Consider the following 25,922-nt stretch of genomic DNA (forward strand, 5'->3'; position numbering starts at 1 on the left):
TTTTCACTTGGAATCCAGAAAATGTACCCCTCTAAAGATTTCCATGTTTCTGAGGAATTTATTGAGAAATTGTTAAACGAACGCAGGCCTGATGCCTCTGCGCCACCTCCGTATGTTCCTATTTTGGGCGCTCTGCCCATTCCTGCTGTTGTTCCTGCTGTTATTCCTGTTCCCCCTGTACAACCTATTGTTCCTAGTCCTCTAGTTGTTGTTCCTCCACCTATCGCACCGACCCTTCCTTCTGCACCGATAGTTGCACCTTTATTAAATTTACCTACACCTCCGCTCCCGAGTGGCCCCATATTGACTGAAGTTGATCCAGGTGCAGGATCGAAGATCGTCACTCGTAATACTGTTTCTGCAGATAAGAAACAGGAATTGTTTGCATGGGCTAAGCATTGTATGGAGAAAGGTGATCAAGTTAATGTTTTTTCCACATTATCTAATTTGAATAGTTTTCCCGAGAAAAATGTTTTTATCGAAGGTTTGGGGACTCATTTATGTGTAATGTGGGGTAGATTACAAAATTCGGATCTTCCACAAGGGGTGAGAGATCTGAATGCTTTGGCGCTTTCGAGGGACACAGAACAGAAAGTATACGGGCATGTTGAGAAATTGTTTGAGTTTAGGAAAGACTTTGAAAAGTTACGAGATGAGGACGACGAAGACGATAGAATATATGTACAGAAACGGTTCCTTCCGTGCCGTAGATCGGCACCTGAGGAAATACGAATTTGTACTAAAGATGCGGTTCGATGGGTCTCGGATTCATCGATTCCGCCAGATGATGTATATGACACGTATAGTCAGTATACAGTAGGAATGCAAAGAAAGGTAATTCAGGTAATGGTACAGTACCTGCAAGAAGAATGTGTAAGAAAGAAGGTTAGTTGCCCCATAGAATTATTGGGGATTTGTAAAAGGGCTTTTTCGCCCGATACTTCTTCAGCTGCCTTAGCGCTCGACCTAGCTCTATTGCTTAGTAAGCGGCCGGAGGTACCTATATCTCAGTTGCCTATGAGAGAGGTTCCTCCGACCTTTGTCCCAAAAGTTGAGATCCCCGCCAACGCTGGGACTGGTGCCCCCGCTGTGGATATCCCTGCACATTATGTATCACAATTTGTTCACGTCCCGTTTTCACGACAGGAAGTGAACACTATTAGACAATCAGTTCCCGATATCAGGAAAAACCCAAAGGGGTTTTACAAAGAAATAGAGTCCGTCTTGCAGTCCTCTGTGTTCACCTTGAGTGATATTGACTTGCTATTTCCTGTACTCCTACCCGTAGATGTATGGAAACAGGTTCGGACAGTAGACGATGTGCCAGGGTTGGGAGATACGTGGGCTAATATGATTAGGATTGATTGGGAAAGACCAGCTGGTGAGAAACCCCCACAGGTAATACTTACTTTGCCTGATAGAATTGTCGCAAAATTAAAAACTATAATTCCAGAGAAAAGAATTATTTGGGACAAGCTTACGGCCTGTGTCCAAGGAAAAACTGAAGGCGCCACCAAATTTTTTAATAGATTCGAGCAGGTATTTTCTGACTTCAGTGGACAGGATTTAGGTACAGAGTCTGGGAAAAGGTTGTTCGTGGACAAATTTGTACGTGGACTGTTGCCTGACATCCAGTCACAGATTATGTCCTCTGAGAGCGCTTGGCAGGCAAAATCTCAATCTGAGGTTTTGCACATGGCTCAGTATTATGAGAACCGTGTTAACAATGAGAAGGACAAAATTGAAAAGAGTAAAGAAGATTTGAAAACCAAAGTATTATTACAGCAAATTGTTAGAAACCCCAGAGGAGACACGACACAGACTAGAGGTCAGTATGTCCCAAAAGGAAATGCTCCTTTGGGTCCTGTGAATATTAATCAATGTGCTTATTGCAGCCAGGAAGGTCATTGGCGAGCACAGTGCCATGTCCTTCGCCAAAGGTCAAACAGTGCGTTTGGGGGTATGGGTAGACGACCTAGGTACCGCCCTGGAGCAGGGGGCCCTGATAGAGGTCAGTTTTTACAAGATCCTCAGCAACCTTTTTCACGGGAAAATCAGCCCTCGAGTGTGGACTCGAGGTACATATTTGATCACCCTTCTGCTGCCTACCTTTCTGAAGAGCTTCCTTCCAACGATACTCTATTTCATTAGGATTGCCCGAAGCAGGGTTTGGAACCTTCACCTATTCCTGTTAATCAGAAAGGCCCCTACGTTGAATTATTAGTAGGGAATAGGAAACACCAGTTTTTGATAGACACTGGAGCGCAGAAGTGCTCCATTTATCATTCTCGGGTTCCAAACATTCCACTGTCAGGGCAAACAAATGTTTCCGTAGGGTTTTCTGGTATACCAACTGTCTGTCTGGTTTCTGCACCGGTGTCTGTTTCTTTGGGTCCCTTTACGGACCATTGCCCTTTTCTTCTCACTTCAAACTGTGGAGAGAACTTGCTGGGGTTGAATTTGTTAAAGAAATTGAACACAATAATTCATTGTTCTTCTGATGGAGTACGGCTGACGGTTTCACCACAGCAACTTCCTAATTCTCAGTTCTTGATTCGACCTTTACCTCCTGAGTTTAGCATTGTCCCGGAATGTTTATGGGCGGTAGACGACAATGATGTAGGGGTATTACAGATTGAGCCCGTTAAAATAGTTCTGAAACATGGAGTGAAACTACCACGCATTCTGCAGTATAAAATATCAGCTGAGGGCGAACGTGCTTTGAAATGCATTGTCTCCGATTTTGTGCATCGTGGGGTGATCGAAGAGATTACAGGTAGTTTGTGTAATAGTCCGATCTTGCCTGTATATAAGAAAGGCGACAATGCAATTCCATACCGGTTCATAATTGATCTTCGTGCTATTAACAGAGTGGTCGCCCCACAATTTCCAATTGTGCCCGATGTGACGACGATATTGACAATGATCCCTGCTACGGCTACGCACTTCAGCGTTGTGGATTTAAAAAACGCTTTCTTTAGCATTCCTATACATGAGGAAAGTAGATATCTGTTTGCGTTCGCCTTGGGGGCACGCTCATTTACATTTACCAGGGCACCTCAAGGGTATACTGAAAGTACTAGCATTTATAGTAGAGCTTTGAAAGAGCAGGTCGACACCCTTGAATTGCCACCTACTTGTACGCTGCTTCAATATGTTGATGATTTGCTTTTGGCTGCAGACCCTGAGAGTGCTTGTAAAGAAGGCACTGTACTGTTGCTTGTTCATTTAGCTAAAAATGGTCATAAAGCTTTGCTTAAAAAATTTCAATATTGTTGTCAGGAGGTCGCCTATTTAGGCTACCTCCTGTCAAAGGAGGGGAGAAGATTGACACCTGAAAGAATAAAACACATTTCTGGCATGTCTGTTCCAAATACACAGAAGGAAGTCAGAGCCTTAATAGGTATGGCTTCTTACTGTAGGTTGTGGATCCCGAACTTTTCGCTAGTGATAAAACCGATGTTGGCTTTGACGAAGAAGGGCATTTCTCTGCCACTGCCATGGAAATCGGAACATCAACGATCATTTGAGCTTCTCAAAACCACGTTATGCTCTGCACCGGTTCTGGGTACTCCAAATTATGACAAGGCCTTTGTGTTGTTTGTGCATGAATGTGATGGATGTGCTTTGGCTGTGTTAACACAGGAACACGGAGGGAAGAATAGGCCGTGCGGCTACTACTCCTCCGCCCTTGATCCTGTCGCATGCGCTTTGCCAAGATGTTTGCGCGCTGTCGCTGCTGCTGCCGCGTCTGTAAAACAGAGTGAGGGAATGGTCCTAGGCCATGATTTGATTTTGATGGTACCTCACTCTGTTGATATTCTATTGAACAAAACCCAAACGCAGCACCTCACCTCTGCGCGGTTAACAAGGTATGAACTAATTCTGTTTGCCCCTCACATTCAAATTAAGAGGTGTTGCGTTCTTAATCCGGCTGAACTCTTACCTTTCCCGCAAAACACTGTTTGCGGTGACGAAGAATTACATGACTGCCTGTATACCACTGAACAAGAAACGAAGGGCAGGATAGATCTCATAGATACTCCTTTGGATAATGCAGAAGGGGAGCTGTTTTGCGATGGCTCCTGCTTCAAACTTTTGGATGGTACATCTACAGCTGCTTATGCAGTTACTACATTGAGCAAAGTTGTTGAAACTAAGAGAATTTCGCATAACTCCGCGCAGGCCGCAGAGATTATAGCGTTGGCCCGAGCTTGTGAACTCTCCCAAGGGCGTATAGTAAATATATATACTGATAGCCAGTACGCATTTGGGGTGGCTCACAATTTTGGAAGGCTCTGGTCGGAAAGAGGGTTCCTGACCTCACATGGGACCAAGATCCAGCATGGCCCATTGATAGTGCAATTACTCTCGGCACTCTCACTCCCCAAACAGTTAGCGATCATAAAATGTGCAGCACATCGTAAGGTCATAGATGATGTGAGCAAAGGGAACGCCTTTACGGACCTGATAGCCAGACAAACGGCCACAGACCTTATCACGGACATGTATGCCTTGAGGGAAATGAGAGATGCTTACATAATGGATGAAGGTATTGGGTCTGTGTGAGATATTCAAACTGATGCCACAATAGAAGAATCTAAAAGGTGGGCTGAAGGAATGGGGAGATTGGATGATGAAGGGTGTTGGGTGGATACATCCGAAGGAAAATGGTTGCTCCCTGATTCATATGTATTGGCAATGGTTACGATGGCACACGGTCCTACACATGTGTGTGCCTAGCAAATCACGAAAATGTTAGAACAAGTTTGGGTGAATAACAAGATTCTGGAGACTGCGAAGAGGCATGTCCAGAACTGTATGATCTGCTTACACCACAATGTGGGTAAGGGGACAGTAACTCCAAGGGGAAGCTTTGGGCCCCCTTCTGTTCCCTTCAAGGTCATTCACTTTTATTTTATTGAGATGGAACGATGTAATAATCTGAAATATGTTCTTGTAATTATTTGTGCCTTCAGTAAATGGGTCGAGGCTTTCCCCGTTAAAGATGCTACCGCCATGACCACTGCAAAGATTATGGTAAAAGAATTATTTCCTCGATTTGGGCTCCCGAGGGTAATTTGGTCGGATAATGGTCCCCACTTTATTGCAGCAGTAATTTTGCAGATATGCACAGCTTTATGTATTGAAAAACGATTTCACTCAGCTAGACATCCTCAAAGTGCTGGGTTGGTGGAAAGACACAATGGTATCTTAAAGAATAAGCTTGCGAAAACATGTGCTGATACCAAACTGAAATGGCCAGATGCCTTACCTATTGTATTATTAGCTATGCGTACCACACCTCAGACTAAAACCGGGCTTTCTCCATTTAAGGTTGTGATGGGGAGACCTGCTAACATTTGGGGTCTCCCGAAACCTAAAGCCCTAAGAGAGGTGGAAAATGTATTGCTTGTAGACTATTGTAACCAGTTAACTAAAAACCTGTATTTCGTTTATCACCAGGTGCACTCGGCTTTACCTGTACGGTTCACGGGCCCAGAACACGATATACAGCCTGGAAGTTGGGTCCTAGTGAAGACCTACGAGAGGTCTTCCTGTCTTGCGCCTCGCTGGCGGGAACCCTACCAGGTCTTACTGGTCACCAGGACAGCAGTGCGGGTGGCTGGAAAGAAGAACTGGATCCACGCGACGCATGTCAAGAAACTTCCTCACCCGATGCCACACGTTACAGAAGAAGCAGAACCCCTCGCTGATGCTACAGTCTCTGATCTTGGAGTAGCAAACAGCGCTGTGAGTGCGTCGGAGAATTTCTCTGAGCCCGAGGAGCTTGGGGAACAGTTCATTTCGTCTCCGCACTCTCTTGAAAAATCACTTCCGGAAAACACTGTTTCAAGCTTTGCGACTTCCGTCGCCTCCGATACGTCGCTTCCCTCAGGAAGTGACGACACCTTATTTCCGGATCAGACAATTTTGGGTACCACCAGGTACAACCTTCGACGAAGGAAATAGAACTACGGCACGGGTTTTTCCGTGCATCTGAGAAAAGGAAGTGATTGGAAGTTTTCCTTTTTATAAGAAAGTTCTGTTGAACAAAAGGGATTCTGCTGGCTAGGGTTGAGAAGGACTAAGAAATCGCGCGACCGTAGCGTCACCAGCAACGAACATTGGGGTCGTCGATTGAGGAACTACAATGCCTGCCACCTCCGCTGCTGCTCCCCGCATTGGACATGTGAATAAGGGGGTGACCAACTTGGACAATGAACAATGTGCCTGGGCCCCGAAAATGTACTGCTATGTTTTGATAATGATAATTGTTATTTTTGCAACTGCTGCTGTAGGACTTTGGTATTTTGAAGAAATCTATCCTCTGAAACCTTTACTACCGACCGAGATTGTACCAACTGTTTTGACTCCCTCTGTACACCTTCACACTCTGTCCCCTAGAGACTCCCAACATAGACAAAAGTATCATAATAACACTCTAATGATAGTAATGAATGCAACTCATGCCATTTTTAATAAGAGTAATTGTTGGATTTGTACTCATTTGACGCAACATGGGAACAAGGGACTGGGATGGTACATACATCCTTTACCTTTAACGACTGCTTGCTATGCCTCCCTTAGAGCACTATTCTTTGGCCGATGGAATGATAGCATCTCAGGGAACTTCGATGGAACTAATCTGAATGATTTCGAGAAACGTGAATTGACTCCCCTGGGATGCTCGCTTTTTGCAAATAGAAGTAAACCTAATGTCGCTTCTATTAGGCCGTCTGATAAACTATCTCTTCCTTTTCAAACTCTAATTTCCTTTAAAATGGCTCCGATAGGCAATAAGGACGCCGTACCTCCTTCTTATTCTATAAATCATAGCCCTGACTCGGTCCCGTTTTGTGTACAAAGAAATGGCAGTAGGCCAATGGGAGATTTTGAAGGTTGTAAGAACATTGTAAATTTGACTGGAGAAAACAGGCCTCTGTATGTAGGGGGGCCTGTTTATTTTGTTTGTGGTAGTTTAGCATTTCCCTGGTTGCCCAAGGATTGGCAGGGAACCTGTTATTTAGGAATATTATTACCCGGGGTATTTGTAGCTAGTACATTGGAGGTTTCTAAGGCTCGCCCAAGGCGGGACAAGAACGGAGATACCCCTGGGCAAGTATTGGGAGATATAGCGAAATCAGTTGTACCTTTTTGGGGACAAATAACAAACTCTGAGAACATTAGGGGATTAGCAAGGGTACTGGAGAGAACGATCAACCGGACCACGGGCATACCCTACAATATGACCTTAGAGCAAAAAGCAATAAGATTGGTAGCACTCCAAAATCAGATGGCATTAGATGTCATTTTGGCAGAACGAGGTGGAGTATGCAAATTAGTGGGGTCCGCTTGCTGTGTTTTTGTACCAGATTCCTCGCCAACAATTTTTAAAGCAATACAGAACTTGCATACTCTTAGTTCTGAAGTACATATCCCTGTAGGAGATTGGAATCTTAGCACTTGGTTCTGGGATTCTTTACGATCTTGGGGTTGGAAGGTGCTTTCTGTTATTCTGGTTATTTTGGAGATCCTGCTATTCCTTTGTTGCTGTTTTCAATGTCTTCCGAGTATATGTGGAATGCTAGGGGGATGTTGTGCCCAAGCAGTGAGCACAATAGGGCATAAAATATATGCCCCAGATGCAGCATCTAAAGAATTTGTGTTACAAGAGGTTTTTATGAACGACCTATGGCTATAGATATTACAGACAATGATTCGGGATCTATGGATGACAACACATGGAGTTATTTTCAAAAGTATTAGAAATGATGTTAGCACTTGGCATAGGCCAAAAGGAGGGTCTGTTGGAATTGAAATAATATTATGCCTCCTATCGCAGTATTTGAATGTGTGTTGGCCTACGCCAAGTTGTCTAAAATACCGTGTAAATAGATTCCGCGGCAAGGTCTTGACCTTAACGAAAACTGTGTAAGTCGCCATCTTGGATTTAGCCGCCATTTTAGGTTCTCTTGTAATGTGGAAGTCACCCTGAACATCAAAATGGAGGCCGAATGACATTCTGAGTGAGATTCTGGCCGTTGTGACCTCCGCACACATGAATAAGTAATATGCCTGCAGGCCACTTGTCGGGGTCGCGAACTGAGACCTTGTCCTATCCCTGACCTATGTGTAAATGAACAACTGTATCAGCGGAACTGATCAAAAATGCATACATTATGGGATTGACCTGGCAAGGAACCCTAGGTCTGGTCTTAAGAATGGTTAACCCGCGAGGGGGTTGGCCAGAGCTGGATAAAGAGTATAAAAGCTCAAATATTCCAATGTACGGTCGCTCTACTAATGCATCGAACCTTCGTTGAAGTTCGTTACGTTACTCTGAGAGCCGAATAGCTATCCGTTTGTCAATTGACTTTTTGGTAACTGCTGTAGCTTTTTTAATAAAGCACTTTGTATGTCCTTTGTAACCTGTGTTGGTGTGTTTCCTTTGGGCTTCCCAACCTCATATCAATTTCTTTGTTTTCACAGAGGGTATGGCCGTATGTATCCCAGAAAACATTTTAAAAAGATGGGACTATATGATGACCTGGAGCCAGAGGAAGGCCAGAGCGAGCATCGAGGCAGGACCCACTGCAGAGGTAAACATGGGCGGGCGCCATAAGATTTTGCTTCTCCATCTCAGAATCCTGCAGAGGGTGAACTCGGATCTTCATGCCCAGGTCCTCATACTGCAGGACCAGATAAAGGCTGTAGTTCAGTCCGCACTGTCAGTTCGATGGGGCAGTATGTGTATGCCTGCCATGTGTTGGGAATGCATTTTGGGAGGACGCTTGTCGAAGGACATGTCAATGTAGTGTAACGAAATGGTGCATGCATGGTTGCACTCTGTGTGGGTCCTATGGGTGTGAGGACCTTGGGAGAATTTGCCATGGGGGTGCTTGTTTTCCGCTGTGGCCTTGAGGAGTTGCATGTTGACGTCAATGGTGTTAGGCCATGTGTTACATATCTAGGGATATTCATCTTTCACGTTCACTTCCCAATGCTATATTTACAGATGGACACATGCAGTTCAATTCAGGGGTGAGTTCCTAGGCCGCAATCTGCTTTGTAGGATGTGTTGTCAGTCTAGAAAAATGGATACCTCTCCTATGTGACCGCAAACGTATTTTGATGGCCGTGAGCCAACCGTCTCATGCACGATATGACAGAATATAGGTTTCTGAGTTTGCCAATTAATGGCCATTTTGATGTAAAAAGAATCGCCATTTTGTTTCCTAACCATTGCTCATTGCTTTCTGTTCTTATTGCTTCACAGTACATTTTCTATTTACACTGCTCAACTGTAAAACAATGTTGTCTGCACATGAAAGGACAAGGCCGCAGGGCTGCGAGGATAACAAAAGTTTGTTGAAACACAACATAGGCAGCGCCAGGAAGAATGCCCGGCTCCCTCCCGAATGTAGCCTTGAAGCAGAGCTGCAGAGCATTTAATCATTTCGCAGCTGCCAGCCAGTCTCGTTATATGGTAGAATATGTTAGAATAAAGCAGCTAAAGGCTTGAATTATGCTCTTCTTACGGCCCCCCTTTGCTGAGCCCTGTTAGAGCGTGTCGGCTCCCAGGACACGAATAGCACCTCATAGATAGCAAGGTCTGGAATGCAACTCTTCCCCCGTATGTAGCTCGCTTCCAAGAACAGAAGCGCTGTGTTCCGTTCAACAACTGAAAGATGCCTCCGCACTCACAAATTGGAAATTGTTACTAGAATAGATATTTGAAGGTGTCATAGTTGTCGAAAGTGTCCATCATCACACCAAGTTCAAAGAAACCCAATAAAGGGGGGTGTTAAACATGTCGTAGCTGATTGTTTGATATGCATTTTGTATATATCTAACTGATGTACGTAATTCACTCTCTTGCGTCCCTCGAGGTCTAGAGATACACGTCGCGGGGTGTGAGACCGAGTTGGCCAACTGAGACTTTTGCTCTGCAATAAACCCTAGCTTTGGGAATACAACCTCGTGTCTGGCGTATCTATCGTGTGTGGTGACTCGCCTTGTTTCCATAGATGTAAGGGACCCCTAGGGGCCCCTTTCAAGATGGTGCCCGAAAAGGGACCCTCCCCCACTTGTTCCATCGCATACGTTGTAATTGAGTAAGGCGGAGAACGGCGAGGACGGGACGATCGAGCCGGGATCAAGAGGTGTTCGGGCGCCCTGTAGAAGTGATGAGAGACTCCTTTGCAGATCTGCACACATCTGATCCCTGATCGACGTGCCTGGCTAAAGAACAAGGAGGCGAGGGTCCCGAAACGAGGCGGAAGCCATGAAATGCAGACACAACGTCATTGGTTGCGTCAGTATACAATGGACTTGTGTCCGAAAGGATACATTGATTTATCAGGTGAGTCATTCCCCGATTCAAAGTAATCCTGATATTGGTTGAAAGTTGACTTTGCAAAATCAAACGCCCTAGGTAAGGTTGATTAACCAGGGGGAAGGTTGAAACATGCCTGGGGTATTGTCCACCCTAGCAGGGTTTTTCCACTGTGGTAGACAATCTTTGGATGATGGCCAAATTGCACCACCTGGGGGAACGCTGGCGTATGAGATGTATGTGAAGTATGGAGTGGGTGCGATAATATTCTGCAAGACTTGGCATAGGCAAACCAGAAAGCAACAAGACCATCAGTGGCCGATTAATGGTAGTTTTGAGATAGCGAGAATAGATAACTTGGAAAGGGTTTTGACAAGAAAGCGCGTCCTGCAGCATTTGATATCATTAAGGACTGGAGAAGGGAAGCAATGCTCCGATTTAGAAGTAGAGCGAAGCATGCGCGCAGGCATAAATCGAAAGGTGAAGTAGCGGAAGAGAAAGAAGCGGAGGAGTGGACTGAGAGTATAAGGAGGTCAGGTAGGCGTGACCAGTTGAATATAGAAAAAATAAACCCACAACGAGAATTACACATAGCAGATGAATTGATAGAAAACATATTGACCCATACAAAACAAGGCCCAAGATCAGAAGTGAGGCCAGACACGTCAGTAACTAGTGCCCAAACCCCACCCGGAGCCCAACCTCTCCCTCCGGTAGCTCAAGCCCTCCCACAGCCACAGACCGCGCACGTAACACTTCCTATTAGCCAACCAGGCCCACAACAGACACTCCCTGTTCCCATTGTCCCATCCGCACCTCCCACCTTAGACACAGACTTGGTACTGTCTGTTCCTCCCGGGGTTGAAGTTGAAACCATGGGGGCGAGAGGTGGGACTGAACAACGGGGATGCATGAGGGTAACTCGCAGTGCGATCAGCAAAGAAAGGAAGGTGGAATTGCAGCAACAGGCAGAGATGTATATAGACGGGAATGATGGGACGGCAGCATTGGCTTCGATGTATGACTTCCGAAGAAGCAACGAAAGACAGGTAGTGTTGGAATGCATGGGTGAATATTTGGTGGAGAAATGGAAACAGTTAATTGGGAAATTACCACCGCAGCGATTGTTAGATTTGAATGCATTAGCACGCTGTAGGGAGAGGGATGAAGAAGTGAGAGAACATGTATATGGACTTTTTGAACTTAAAGATGAATTAGATAATGATTATGCCGAAATGTTTACTACACCTGGGTACAGGAGTAGGGATATCGGGAGACAATGGAAGGAAACTGTAGAGCCATATATACAACGACGACATTCAATGTCGTCAGTACAGAGGGGCGACAAGTTGAAAGTATGTATACGAGAAGCGTTTTGATGGATGTCAGATCCCAGTATCCCCACAATGGAGATACCTGAGATATTTGATGAATATTCCATGCCCATGAAAAGAAAAGCACTGCAGTCGATGGCTGAACATTTATTAGACAAAGATATAAAAAACGATAAGGCCAGCCCACCCGAAATAATGGCAGTATATAAAAGAGCATTAGAACGAGGGACAGGAGAAACAGCCCTATCGCTTGATCTGGGAATATTGTTACACATGAGAGAAGAGGGAGCGACAGTAAGTGGGGCATTTCCTATGAGAGAGGTCCCACCTACCTTTGTCCCCAAAGTAGAGGTTCCTGCAGCGGGCAATGTAGCAGCGCAGGTAACACCAGCCCATTATACCGCCCAATATGTGCATGCCCCCTTTTCCAGACAGGAGGTGAACAACATAAAGCAGACGATTCCTGATATAAGAAAGAATCCTGCAGGGTTTTACAAGAAAGTAGAGTCCTGCTTGCAATCATCCGTGCTTACCATGGGTGACATAGACCTAATATTCCCAGTGATCCTGCCAACAGACATATGGAAGCAAATAAGAAAGGTGGATGACGTAACGGCCTATGGCGCCACATGGGTGGACTTGGTAATAGAAGACAGGAATAAAGCGGTTGGAGGAACACCGGGAGCGAACATGGTAGCATTACCAGCACGCATAGTACAGAAATTAAAAGAAGTTGTCCCAGAGAAACGAATTCAATGGGACAAATTGACTGCATGTGTACAAGGCAAGGATGAGTTAGCTACAGATTATTTTAACAGATTTGAAGAAGTATTTACAGACTTCAGTGGGCAGGATGTGAGCTCGGAAGCGGGGAAGAGGTTATTTGTTGACAAATATGTGAGGGGGTGAAAATTTCCAATCCAGAACCTAATAATGACATCAGAGAGTGCATTGCAAGCAAAAACGCTGGGCGAAGTATTACACATGGCCCAATATTATGAGAACAGAGTGACTGCGGAGAAAGAAAAAGAGGAGAAGGAGAGGGTAAATCTGAAGACACGGGTGCTACTGCAGCAAGTAGCAGGACATAATAGAGGGAGAGGGAATGCACAAGGAAGGAGTAATTTGAATATGCACGGGGGAACAGTGGTACCAAATCAGTGTGCGTATTGTAAGGAGGAAGGACACTGGTGAGCGCAATGTCTGCATCTGCAGAATAGAAATGGGTCTGGTCAGAGGAGACAGCATTGAGGACACCCAGGAGCGAATGGACCAAATAGGAATAGTATGCAGCAGCTAAACAGAAAAATTTACCCTTGCTAATAATTATTTTCATATTATTTCTTTTTTTCTTTTTGTTTCAAATAATGAATTAATATCTCTGAGAGGTTTCCAAATTGTGGAAATCCTAAAGTATGAATCTACCGCTGTTCTTATATAACCACCCAAATAATAAAGTAGCTGTGTGTTTCAAAGGACAAACATTACGGTGGTGCTTCCAGTGTTTGAGAAATAAAATAAAAGGTAACTCATATAATTAAGGAAAAAGTGCAAGACATTCACTTTCTACCTCCGAGGACATCAAAAACATATATTTAAAGAAAACCAGAACACATAATCGGAAGTCAACAAAGTTATAATCTCAACCAAAAAATAGAACAAAATACAAATACATCCACATAATACATTTAGGAAGCAACGTTTTTTTGTAGAAAGAGATTACAATGTGCATAAGTGTTTTGACACAATAAAAAACAAACAAAAAACACAAAAAACATTGGATTAATATTCATTTCTTTACATTATAATGATTAAATCATAAAGAAGAGTGCAAATAGGACATACATGTGATATTGGTTCAGTAAATAAACGAGTATCATGGCCCAATTTCTAGGTATTGTTCAATGATAGTCCCTTTTTGCAATTGTTAGTTTCAAGCAATTAATGCTGCAGGGTCTTTGATACAAGATATCTTTTTTATCCTTGCCAACGTGAGATTTGATGGTTGGAACCGGAATGTAGGCTCCAAACGATCAGGGATATGTATGTATGGTTTGAATCCCTGTCTTCGTCACGTTTCGGCGGTTATTCTATTACGATAGGTCCGCCTTCATCAGGGCTCCTGTATGCAGCAGCAGCACAATAATGGAGGTAATCAAAACCAAACCCAAAACCAAAGTGCCCCTAACCAGAGTCAGGGACAGCAAAACCAACAGTATGGAAACCAGAGTGGGGGAAATAGAGGGAAGAGTGGGAATGTTTTCAATACACAGCCAAACATGTATTACAGTAACTATAATGATTACACATCGGACGATGTGTTATTTCCCCAATAGGACAGCCCAGGACAGGGTTCGGAACCAGTGTCTATTCCCGTGAATCAGAGAGGACCCTACGTAGAAATGAGAGTCAGGAATGAGGAGCACCGCTTTCTTGTAGATACAGGAGCGCAAAAGTGTTCAATAGACCACCACTTGGTTCCGGATATACCAATGTCAGGGCAAAAGAATGTTTCGGTAGGGTTCGCAGGTACACCAGTCATAAACCCAGTGTCCCAACCAGTCCCAGTTACTATAGGACCATTCACTGAACATTGTCCTTTCCTTTTAACAGAAAATTGTGGGGAGAACCTGTTGGGATTAAATTTGTTGAAAAAATTAGGTTCCGTTATACATTGCACGGCAGACGAGGTGTTCCTAACGATTTGGCCACAAGATGCCCCTGTGTTAGAATTCATGTCTGAAACTTTACCAGGAGAACTAAGTAAAGTGCCAACCTGTATATGGGCAATGCATGACAACAATGTAGGGTGCTTGAAAATAGAGCCAGAAAAGATCATTTTGAAAGAAGGTGTTACCCTACCGCGAATTCCCCAATACAGAATTTCGGCTGAAGGTGAGAAAGGATTGAAGAGTATTGTTACAGATTTGGTGAAATTAGGGGTGATTGAAGAAATTACAGGCAGTACATGCAACAGCCCGATTCTTCCAGTTTATAAAAAAGGAGGCAATGAAGTACCATACCGTTTTATAATTGATTTGCGTGTGTTAAACAAAGTAGTAGATCCACAATTTCCTTAAGTGCCAGATGTCACTACAATTTTGACAATGATATCTGTTTCAGCAGAATATTTTAGTATAGTTGATCTAAAAAATGCGTTCTTTAGCATTCCAGTGGACAAGGACAGCAGATATTTGTTCGCGTTCACATTAGGAGGACGATCTTTTACATTCACGCGAATTCCGCAAGGTTACACGGAAAGTCCGAGTATCTACAGTAGAGCATTGAAATAGCAGCTAGACATGCGAGACTTACCAGTGGGTTGCGTACTCTTGCAATACATAGACGATCTATTATTAGCTGCTGACACAGAGGAGATTTGTAAAGAAAGCACTGTATTATTACTGTCACACCTAGCGACACATGGCCATAAAGCTAGTTTGAAGAAATTTCAATATAATCGAAAGGAGGTGGCCTATTTGGGCTACCTCCTTTCGAAAGAAGGGAGAAGGCTAACGCCAGAATTCATAGAAAGTATTTCTTGTATGCCTATTCCAAAGACACAGAAAGGAGTCAGAGCCATAATAGGCATGGCTTCATATTGCCGACAATGGATTGGTAATTTTGCGTTAATTGTGAAACCGATGGTGAATTTGACTAGAAAGGATGCGATTATGCCTTTGCAGTGGGATGAGGAATGTCAGAAAGCATTTGATCAATTGAAAACTGCATTATGCTCGGCTCCAGTTTTGGGTACGCCGAACTATGAGAATATTTTTAGACTATTTGTGTGTGAAAGTGAAGGATGTACATTGGCGGTTTTGACACAGGAACAAGGTGGAAGAAATAGGCCATGCGGCTATTTTTCTTCTGCGCTGGACCCCGTAGCGCGCGCACTACCACGATGCTTGCGATCTGTTGCGGCGGCTGCTGCGTCAGTGAAACAAACAGAAGGGATGGTATTAGGGCACACTTTAATTCTGATGGTGCCACATGCCATAGACGTTCTATTAAATAGAACACAGACGCAACACCTCACCTCTGCTAGATTGACAAGATATGAGATTATCTTGTTCGCGCCCCATATCCAAATTATGAGGTGTAGCGCTTTGAATCCTGCAGAATGAATGCCACTACCCATAAAAGTAATTGGGGAGCATGAATCACCCCCCCATGATTGCTTAATGGTCACGGAAACAAAGGGGAGAGTTGATTTAAGTGATACCCCACAGAAAGAGCCAGATGGAGAGTTATTTTGTGACGGCTCATTTTTTAAATTACCTGACGTCACGACAACTGCCGCGTATGCTATCACTACCCTAGAGAGTGTTGTAGAAAGCAAAAGAATCCCCTACAACTCAGCACAAGCCGCAGAGATAATAGCATTAACCAGAGCCTGCGAGATTTCTGAAAATTTGAATGTGAATATATATACTGATAGTCAGTATGCTTTTGGGGTGGTTCATAACTTTGGTCGACTCTGGGCTGAGAGAGGGTTTTTGACATCACATGGTGCCAGAATTCAACATGGCCCTTTGATTGTACGATTGCTGTCTGCACTCACGCTTCCAAAGCGACTAGCAATAGTGAAATGCGAGGCACACAAAAAGGTAACATGCAAAGTAGGAGAGGGAAACGCGTTTGCAGACAGAATTGCGAAACAAACTGCCACTGATTTAAATACCAAAATGATGACGGTTCAGACTGAGGAAGTACCCTGTATGATAGAAAATGGAGTTGCCACTGTCAAAGAAATGCAGGCCAAAGCTACGGCCGATGAAATACAAGGGTGGGCAAAGGGCTCTGCTGAGTTAGATCTGGAGGGTTGTTGGGTGGACAAGGGAACTAGAAACTGGATGTTGCCAAATTCATATGTGACTGCAATGGTCACAATGGCCCACAGCCCTACCCACATCTGTGCGAAAAAGATAATACAGCACCTATCTACAGTATGGCAGAATGTAAACATAAAGAAGAATGCAGAGAGGTTGGTGCAGAACTGTATCACGTGTTTACAACACAATGTAGGAAAGGGAACAGTGACTCCAATAGGCAGTTTTGGCCCGTCCTCTATGCCTTTTGAGGTGGTCCATTTTGATTTCATAGAGATGGAGAGATGTCAAAATTTGAAATATGTCTTAGTGGTGATCTGTGCATTCAGTAAGTGGGTGGAGGCATATCCCTTAAAAGACTGCACAGCAATGAGCACGGCAAAAGTAATGCTTGAAGAATATTTTTCCCGTTTTGGCTTGCCCGTGTCTTATGGTCAGATAATGGCCCGCATTTTGTGGGTGCAGTGGTGTTACAGATATTTGCGGGTCTTCAGATTGATAAGAGATTCCATAGTTCAAGGCATCCGAGTTCGGCCGGTCTTGTGGAGAGGCACAATGGGATTCTCAAGTAAAAAATCAGCAAAATATGTGCAGGAAGCAAGTTGAGTTGGGTGGATGCATTACCAATAGCGCTGTTATGCATGCGTACGTCTGTACAGGCTAAAACTGGGCTCTCCCCGTACGAAATCGTAATGGGGAGGCCGGCAAATGTTTGGTGCGTACCTCAGCCAAAATGACTTAGAGAGGTAGGACATCCTGTGCTTAGTACTTATTGTGGCCTTTTAATGCAGAAATTGCGTTTGATTCATCAGCAGGTGCAAGAGGCATTACCATTGAGATACACCAGTCCGGGGCACACGCTGGAGCCAGGAGACTGGGTGCTGCTTAAAAATTTTGAAAGAAAGTCATCGTTAGCACCCAGGTGGCGTGGCCCTTATCAAGTACTCTTGGCAACACAGACGACAATATGGGTGGATGGACGGAAGTCGTGGATCCATGCTACCCATGCCAAAAAGATTCCAACTTCACTGAAAGACTTGCCTGACCCAGACGACCGGAAAGAGACAGCAGTCCCAGAAACGGAAGACAATGTTGCCAGTAAGCCGCCACCAAATCTGATCAAGCGAGAAGTAAAACTCGAAACAAAGCGTGAGACAATTGCTAAAAAGGGGAAAGGGCAAAGAGTGCCCCAACGTTGCCCAGCAGAATCGACATCACTGTTGGCCGACACGAAATCTGCCTTGCAAATACCAGCAGAAACTAAACGTGTACCCCTTTGGCGCCCACCAGCACTTGCCAGCACGCCAAAGACCGGATCTGCATCACTGGCGCGGCGCACACCAGCACCTGCAGTAACGCCACAAGCTGACTTTGAGCCTGAATCTAGAAGTGCATCGGCACTGTTCACGGATCACACGATACCAGGAGTGAGGCGATACAATTTGCGGCCTCGCAAGACAAAGTGATCCACAGTTCTTTGGCATTTATATCAACCTCTGGTTCTGCTCATGGACGGAGAAGGAACTAGAGGTGTAGAGGAGAGAAGCGTGAGAATTGTGCAAGTCGGACAATTCAAGACTCGCGGCTCCTCGGTGCGATCATAAAAAGTACATGTGTCTGGAACCAGAGCGGACAAGCTGGGCGCACATGGTACTAAGGCAATAAGATAACTTATCAAAAGTCCTCTGAGGAGTATGAGAAAGGACAACTGATCTTGTCTAAAAATAAATAAAAAGGACTGGCAGAACTCAACTGTGACAATTCCGTTGAACTTATTGACATCAGAGCAAACGCAACGAAGAGAGATATCCACGACGAACTGTAATAAGGAAGAAGAAGGGCGAAGAGAAACATGTCGGGACCGGTTCCAGCCTCCTCCTGCACCACTGCTGAGAATGAGTCAATTATAAAGACTGTAAGCTTAAGAAAAATGCATGGTAAAAAGAATTGTATGCTGGCACTGACAATAATTATGTACTTTATTAGTGTGGTCGCACCAATAACGACAGCCCTAGTATTATGGTATGTGGAATCGATACACCCATTGGGAATGTTTTTACCAATAGTTAATATATCCACTACTGAAAGCCCAGTTCAGGTGATTACCTGTACCCTGTCCCCAGAGGAAGAAAGACACAGGGAAGGATTAGCTAACAACACGTTGTTATTAATTATGAACATGACACATGCAATTCTGAAGAAAACAAATTGCTGGGTATGTGCCCATTTACCGCAGCATGCTGGGAAAGGAATAGGTTGGTATGTACAGCCATTACCATTAAGTTCTGCATGTAGTGCATCTTTAAGTACAATGTTCTATGGGAAATGGAATTAGAGTAGTAGGGGTCAATTAGGCAGAACCAACATGAATGAGTTTGAGGAGATAATAATGAAGCCTGTGGGTTGTTCCATATTCCATAAAGCACAAGTACTGGCCCCAGAGCCTATGAGGAAAAGTACGCGAAAGATAACACGACAAAATAGACGAGATAGATTGTCCCCACCAGATAAAACATCTGTGATGACGTTTCGTGTAAGAACAGACGGGGACAAAGATGCAGTTCCCCCTTCTTACCCGGTGAATTATAACCCAAGAACTGTCCCTTTTTGTCTAAAAAAGAAAGGCTCCTTTTCAGTCTGAACATTTACTGGGTGCATGAATACAGTGGTATTGAAATGGGAAATAGAACCAGTATATATGGGAGATCCAGTTTATTTTATATGCGGAGAGAAAGCATATCCTTGGTTGCCCAGAAACTGGGGAGGTACATGTCACCTAGGTCTACTGTTCCCAGGAGTGTTCCTCTTAGAAACAGCAGACATGACCAGACTATCCAGATCTAGAGGCAAAAGGAGTAGTGAAGGTGTTTTGATAGCAACTGACGTAGCAAAATCATTCATTCCATTCTTGGGGCAGATAGGGAACTCCTATAATATAAGGCAGCTGTCCAGAATACTAAAAAATACCATAAACACAACGACAGATATACTATTTAACATGAGGTTGGAAGAAAGAGGAATCAGGTTAATGATGCTGCAAAATAGAATGGCTCTCGATGTGATCCTGGTTGATAGTGGGGGAATTCTCAAAATAGTGGGATCAGCGTGTTGTGTATTTGTAGATGACTATTCCCTTACAATCTTTGAAGCAATAAAGAAAATGCATGTCCTAAGTTCCGAACTCCCTACTGGAGAAGGAGGCTGGGGAATAGGGTCTTGGTTTTGGGGAATACTGCGTTCTTGGGGATGGAAGTTGATTTCGATATTAGTAGTGGTGTTTGGAATATTCATAACGTGCTGTTGTTCCATACACAATAGTTTGCGCTGAGGTAACTGAGGGATGTACTAAGGGATGTATGCATATGATGACAAAAAGAAAACAAACTCATGATCGGGCTGATCAAGACACAAATGAGATGAAAACAGTAAAAGAATTGATGGCTATAGATATGCTATAGATATTAATGAAGATGACGATGCTTACAATAGCACGCAAAATTCAGACATAAGTACTTCAGACTTATCGTCATTAGAGGAGGATACAATAAATGGATGAGACTTTTGGCATACGGCCAAAGGAGGGTTTGTCAGTCTAGAAAAATGGATACCTCTCATATGTGACCGCAAACGTATTTTGATGGCGTGAGCCAACCGTCTCATGCACGATATGACAGAATATAGGTTTCCGAATTTGCCAATCAACGGCCATTTTGATGTAACAAGAATCGCCATTTTGTTTCCTAACCATTGCTCATTGCTTTCTGTTCTTATTGCTTCGCAGTACATTTTCTGCTTACACTGCTCGACTGTAAAACATTGTTTTCTGCATATGAAAGGACAAGGCCGCAGGGCTGCGAGGATAACAAATGTTTGTTGAAACACAACGTAGGCAGCGCCAGGAAGAATGCCCGGCTCCCTCCCGAATGTAGCCTTGAAGCAGAGCTGCAGGGCATTTAATCATTTCGCAGCTGCCAGCCAGTCTCGTTAAATGGTAGAATATGTTAGAATAAAGCAACTAAAGGCTTGAATTATGCTCTTCTTACAGCCCCCCCTTTGCTGAGCCCTGTTAGAGCGTGTCGGCTCCCAGGACAGGAATAGCACCTCATAGATAGCAAGGTCTGGAATGCAACTCTTCCCCCGTATGTAGCTCGCTTCCAAGAACAGAAGCGCTGTGTTCCGTTCAACAACTGAAAGATGCCTCTACACTCACAAATTGGAAATTGTTACTAGAATAGATATTTGAAGGTGTCATAGTTGTCGAAAGTGTCCATCATCACACCAAGTTCAAAGAAACCCAATAAAGGGGGGTGTTAAACATGTCATAGCTGATTGTTTGATATGCATTTTGTATATATCTAACTGATGTACGTAATTCACTCTCTTGCGTCCCTCGAGGTCTAGAGATACACGTTGCGGGGCGTGAGACCGAGTTGGCCAACTGAGACTTTTGCTTTGCAATAAACCCTAGCTTTGGGAATACAACCTCGTGTCTGGCGTATCTATCGTGTGTGGTGACTCGCCTTGTTTCCATAGATGTAAGGGACCCCTAGGGGCCCCTTTCAGTGTGTTTAGCTTTGGTGGATTTGAGGGCTTGGGAGATACATCTGGTGCAGCTGCATAGTCGGTTATTGGCTGATTTGATGCATGTGAAGGGGTATTGGGCCCTGGAGGGACATTGATTTGGACGGGTGATGGACAGCTGACTTGCCAGGAGGCTGTGGTCGTCTATGGAGGGGAGCAGGGAGTCTGCCATGCCCACCTTAACCATGTCCATGTACCACGGTTGTGTGCGGGAGGAGGGTCCTTGGTCAGTGGAGGGTTAGAAATGTGTTGATGGTGCAATGATGATGGCTTTGTGTCTTGGTAATATGCTGTAGGCCTCACGAATGCCCCATTCAGGCTCCCAGTTGGCCATGATGACTGTTGTGCCCTTGAGGTGGCGAATGCTAATTTCCTGCAGATCCATGCATGCATTTGAAGGGGATTGACATCTTGTATTGCGGGCTCACATGTCTGTCTGTTCAGGGTGATTCTTTGCAGTCGTGTTGTGATTGGGCCGTGGCATTTCTATATGAGATGGCTGCATGGTACCATGCCAATATTCAGACATGCACATGTGTACACAAATGCTCAACTGCCTCTCATCGCTCCTTTTCCAACCCGTGTCACATGCAGGTGAAGAGACCAGCATGGAGGATGAGCAAGTTGCAAGGCCAAGGAGTTTCTGGAGGGTGCATAGATCACGACCAAGGATGCCGTCATTCACCTCATCTGAGGGACAGGTGGCTGCCGAGGGAATATCTTCTGACGGCAATGGGGATGATGTGCAGGACGTTGCCATGGACCAGGAGGCTTAGTCCTCAGGGGCAAAGGGGCAAGGAGATTCAGCCGTCCCCACAGACAGGCCGGTTGCCACAGAGGTGCCAACTGCGGTGTCAGGGTCAAGTGTGCTGGAGGGGGAGGGCACAATTGTGGGCCTGTCCATGGTGTCGGGTGGGGGTACATCGTTGGGTTCTATGTCCTTTCATCGCCAGACATTTCAAAGCCTGCATTTTAAACGTGTATAATATAACGAAAAAGTTCATTGAATTCCTTTTTTGGGAGGGGGGCCCAATCCCTCTCCCCCACCTATTTTCAACTATACCCGACACCCCCAACCCCTTAGCTGCCCTTTCCCTCCCCCGTCCCCCAAAAGTTTGATTAACTCTTTTGTTATATTATACACGTTTAAAATGCAGGCCTTGAAATGCCTGGCGATAAAAGGACGTCGTACCACATCAATGGATGCGCAGACTGGTGACATGTGCCCAGGGCCATTGTTTACAGGGCTGCACACCTACGTTGATGCCACAACAGATACGACCGCAGCAGTGAGTGTTGATGAGGCGATTCGGGATGCTGTTGCCCCATCTCATATCGGGCAGTGGTGGGCAGGTGGCTGCACTGGAGGCCCTGGACGTGATCCATGGCCAACTCATCAGCCACCATGGCAGCAGATGGCTGGTGCACTGCTGGGTGTGGTAAACACGTCACAGGCAACACAAGTGATACCCTCCACCTCCTCAGAAACTGTTCCCCAGGCACCCACAGGTGTGGCCTCCAGGCTTGCAACCACCCAGGCTCCTCTTCCTGTGTGCACCCATTTGCATGTCTGGTGCCTGCTTCACGGTTAGTGGGGGTGCCGTAGAGGGCAGTCCGGTGGTACCAGGCTCTGGTATGTCAGTCACGCAAGATCAGGCAGTGCAGGTGGACATGGCACTTGAGGAAAGTGGTGGGGCAGTACTCCCCTCCAGGAGTCGCTCATCTCTCTGGAGGGAGGCCAAACGCCAGAGGCGGACTGCCAGGTGGTAGGACCAGTTGTGGCAGCAGAGAAAGGCATACCAGCAGCTCTTGGCATGGGGGGCACAGCAGGCATTCTTGGTCTGGCAGGGGAGGCAGGTGGCAAGGCAACGGATTCATGTGGCCACAACATGCCAACTGCAGCACATGTAGCAGCAGGAGGAAGAGAGGCAGCATGCTATGGAGGAGGCAGCTGCCAGGGCCAGGGCTGCTGCACGTGCAAGGATGGAGGCGTTACGTGCTGCCACTCTAGGGAGAGCATGAGGGCTGCAGGAGGGGTTTTCCGAATCCTCCTCCTTAGCCTCTTTTCTGCGAAACGACTTTTAGCCGTAATTGCACAGAATTGTTTGTGTTAGCCCTGACGAAGCCCTGGATCCGGTGAAACTGAAGGACGGCCATCTTTTCTCCATCTCTTTGGCACAATTGCCCAGTTACTTTCTTGCCATTTGCTTAATGGTCAATGGCATTTTGTTTACATTTCTCCGGCATTATTGCTGATTTATTTATGTTGTTTTCTATGCAATGATGCATTTTCTTTTGTCACTTTACTAACACATATAGTGCACGGAATTGCTTGGTTTTATTGTGTGCTTGGACTGAATTTAATTTGAAGAAACGGAACATATAAAACTTAAAACTTAAAAACATATATGCATTATAGTGTTTATTTACACGTGATCAAGCATGAAGAGTGCATGCATTCCGGTAATGTCTGTTTATTTAGCCTCACATGTAGTACTGTGTAGGGTGTGTGTTGGGGTTAAAGAGGGTGTGAAAGGCTTGCGATTGCCGGGTTTAGTGCTACAATAGGGGCGACGGTAAGGCTAGTGCTTAGGGTTGGAGTAACGTTTTTGGATAGGATTAGGGTATATGTTAGGGTAGGGGTGTTTGAGGATGGATGGTCATGTTGGAGTTTGGTTATTGATTAGGGTAGATTAAGGGTGAGGGTAGGTTTTAAGGTAAGGTAAGGGATATGGTTAGGCAATGGTGAACAGACTTTGGGTTAGAGTGAAAGAAAGGGACAGGGAGGTTTGGGGGTGATTTCGGTGTATAATAGGTGTTGGGATAAAGCTAAGGGGGTTGATAGAAATCAGGTTAGCTTTAGAGCAAGGGTTTGGGTTAGGATACGGGCTATAAACTTTTTTTGTGGTCCTGTGACGAGTTAGGCTCAATGTTCATTTGCTATGTATTTATTTATTTATTTATTTGGTGTTTTGCATCCCCCGCCACAGGCAAATCAGATGCGTTGGAGGGATGAGGTGTTAGGGGAAGGATTGCTGTTAATGTGAGGTGAAAGGTTGGGGATAGGGGGGGGGCGCAGGAGTGGTGCCTGGCTTTATGAAAGGTTTGGGGCATGATTAGGCTCACAGCGATGTACTTTTTGAGTGTTTGAAAGTAGCTTTTTTGGCAACAGTTTCGCACTTTACATTAATTGCATGGAATGGCTACATTTTGATAACCGATTTTTTGAGGACAACTTTTTCGCGTGACGACATCTCACTGGCGGCCTTTTCGCGTAGAACCGCGGCGTGACGGCCACAGATGCAGACCTGCATCACCCTCCACTGGCTTCAAAAGCACGTGCGTGCCATCTGAAATGTGCGTTAAAGTGCTTCCACGGAACGGTGCCACCTCCATGCCTTGAGTAGAGAAGGTGTCTGGCAGCGCCCTCGCCGTGCTGGCGTGCCACCGGCCGGGCACCCGCAGGCCTGCTCCGTGATGGACGGGGTCACATGCAGGGCTCTGTCTCTTAGCAACGCCACTCTGGTTGGCAAGTAAACACGGACAGATGCCCGCAGCCCTGATGGACGGCCGCGGTGGCCCTGATCCTGCTCGCCCCCACGCGGCAGCTCCCTGCGAAAGTGACTTGGCACGGGACGGGCGTATTAGATTCGGGTGACAAATAACGACCTGACATCAGCTGCTCTACCTTGGGGAAGGTTAAGCTGCAAATAACCGCCACCTCCAGGAGTCGCCTGGCCGGCCCCAGAAGTGAAACATAATGCAATGAGGCCGTAGGAACCGATGGAGCGGGCACTACTTGGGCGGTAACGCCCTGCTGGGGTCTGATAGGCTTCATTCTGTTATTGCTGCGCATGGACCCCTTACATCTGCAAAATGCAGCCGCGGGAGCTAAAAATAGACACCGAGGATGGCTTTACGTTCTCATACAAGAGAATCGGACTTCATGTGATTACCTAAATCGCAGACACTCTAGACCGCGTGCCCTTCTTAATTTAGTGACGTCATTCCTAGAAGTGTCAATTCATCAGTCTTGGTATTCGTTAAGGAGGTAAGTACAGCCCCAAACAGTGCTGCACGGATGATAAAGGTCAACTCCGGATGATAAAGGTTAACTCCGGATGATAAAAGTCAACTCCACACAGAAAACGTTCACTTCACATATAAGGGAGTTTCAAGTTCTGCGCCCCTTTAACTTCCAAAATACTAACGAGTAGTCCCTGAACGGGGGGCACTATTAAACCTAAACTCCAGATATAACAGGAAGCATAGGAAAATGTGTTTGACCAAACTCTGAAACACGTGGATTTTGGAGGGTGTTTCAGGTTAAGTGGCTCAAGTTCGGGGGATCCAAATTCGGAAGACGCTACCCTGTTCTCCTCTGGTGCAAAGCACGGGCCCCACAAGGGGGAAGGCTTGGGCGAAGCTGGTGAGAAGCCAATCCCAGAGAATATGTGCAAGTCGTTTCCATCAACATTCGAGTCACCTACAATGTATTCATGTGGGCCTGGGTCTGCAGAATTATTTGGGAGCCCCAGCCCCAACTCCAGTTAAAAAAAAATAAATTAATGTTTAAACGCATTGTATCGAGATTGCAGTACTTCCCGTCCCCCCAGCCCGCCATGCTCCTCCCATAGGCACAGCATCATTTGTTTACATGAAAAGCCCCCTACCCCAGCCAGATGTACTTATCCTCCCGTATTACCATTCTGCCTCCGTGACTCCCGGAAATACCAGGGCATTACGACCCTGGTGTCCCGGGAATGCCGGAGGCGGAATTCGGTATATCCCCATTCCCATTGAGACCCATAGGACTCAATGGGAATGGGGAAGTGG

The 25,922-nt window shown here is 45.4% G+C and overlaps 1 long non-coding RNA gene across 1 annotated transcript in view; it reads left to right on the forward strand.

Annotated features, from left to right (window-relative positions):
* The window catches only part of LOC138525676 (uncharacterized), a 235,840-nt gene that overhangs the window by 130,206 nt on the left and 79,712 nt on the right, over positions 1-25,922 (forward strand). The window contains exon 2 of the long non-coding RNA XR_011283407.1: positions 8,494-8,603. This is a non-coding gene — a long non-coding RNA (uncharacterized lncRNA). The remainder of the gene's footprint in view (positions 1-8,493; positions 8,604-25,922) is intronic.

This window comes from Ambystoma mexicanum, chromosome 7p (assembly GCF_040938575.1).
Source record: "Ambystoma mexicanum isolate Mex_15411 chromosome 7p, UKY_AmexF1_1, whole genome shotgun sequence".
Lineage (NCBI taxonomy): Eukaryota > Metazoa > Chordata > Amphibia > Caudata > Ambystomatidae > Ambystoma > Ambystoma mexicanum.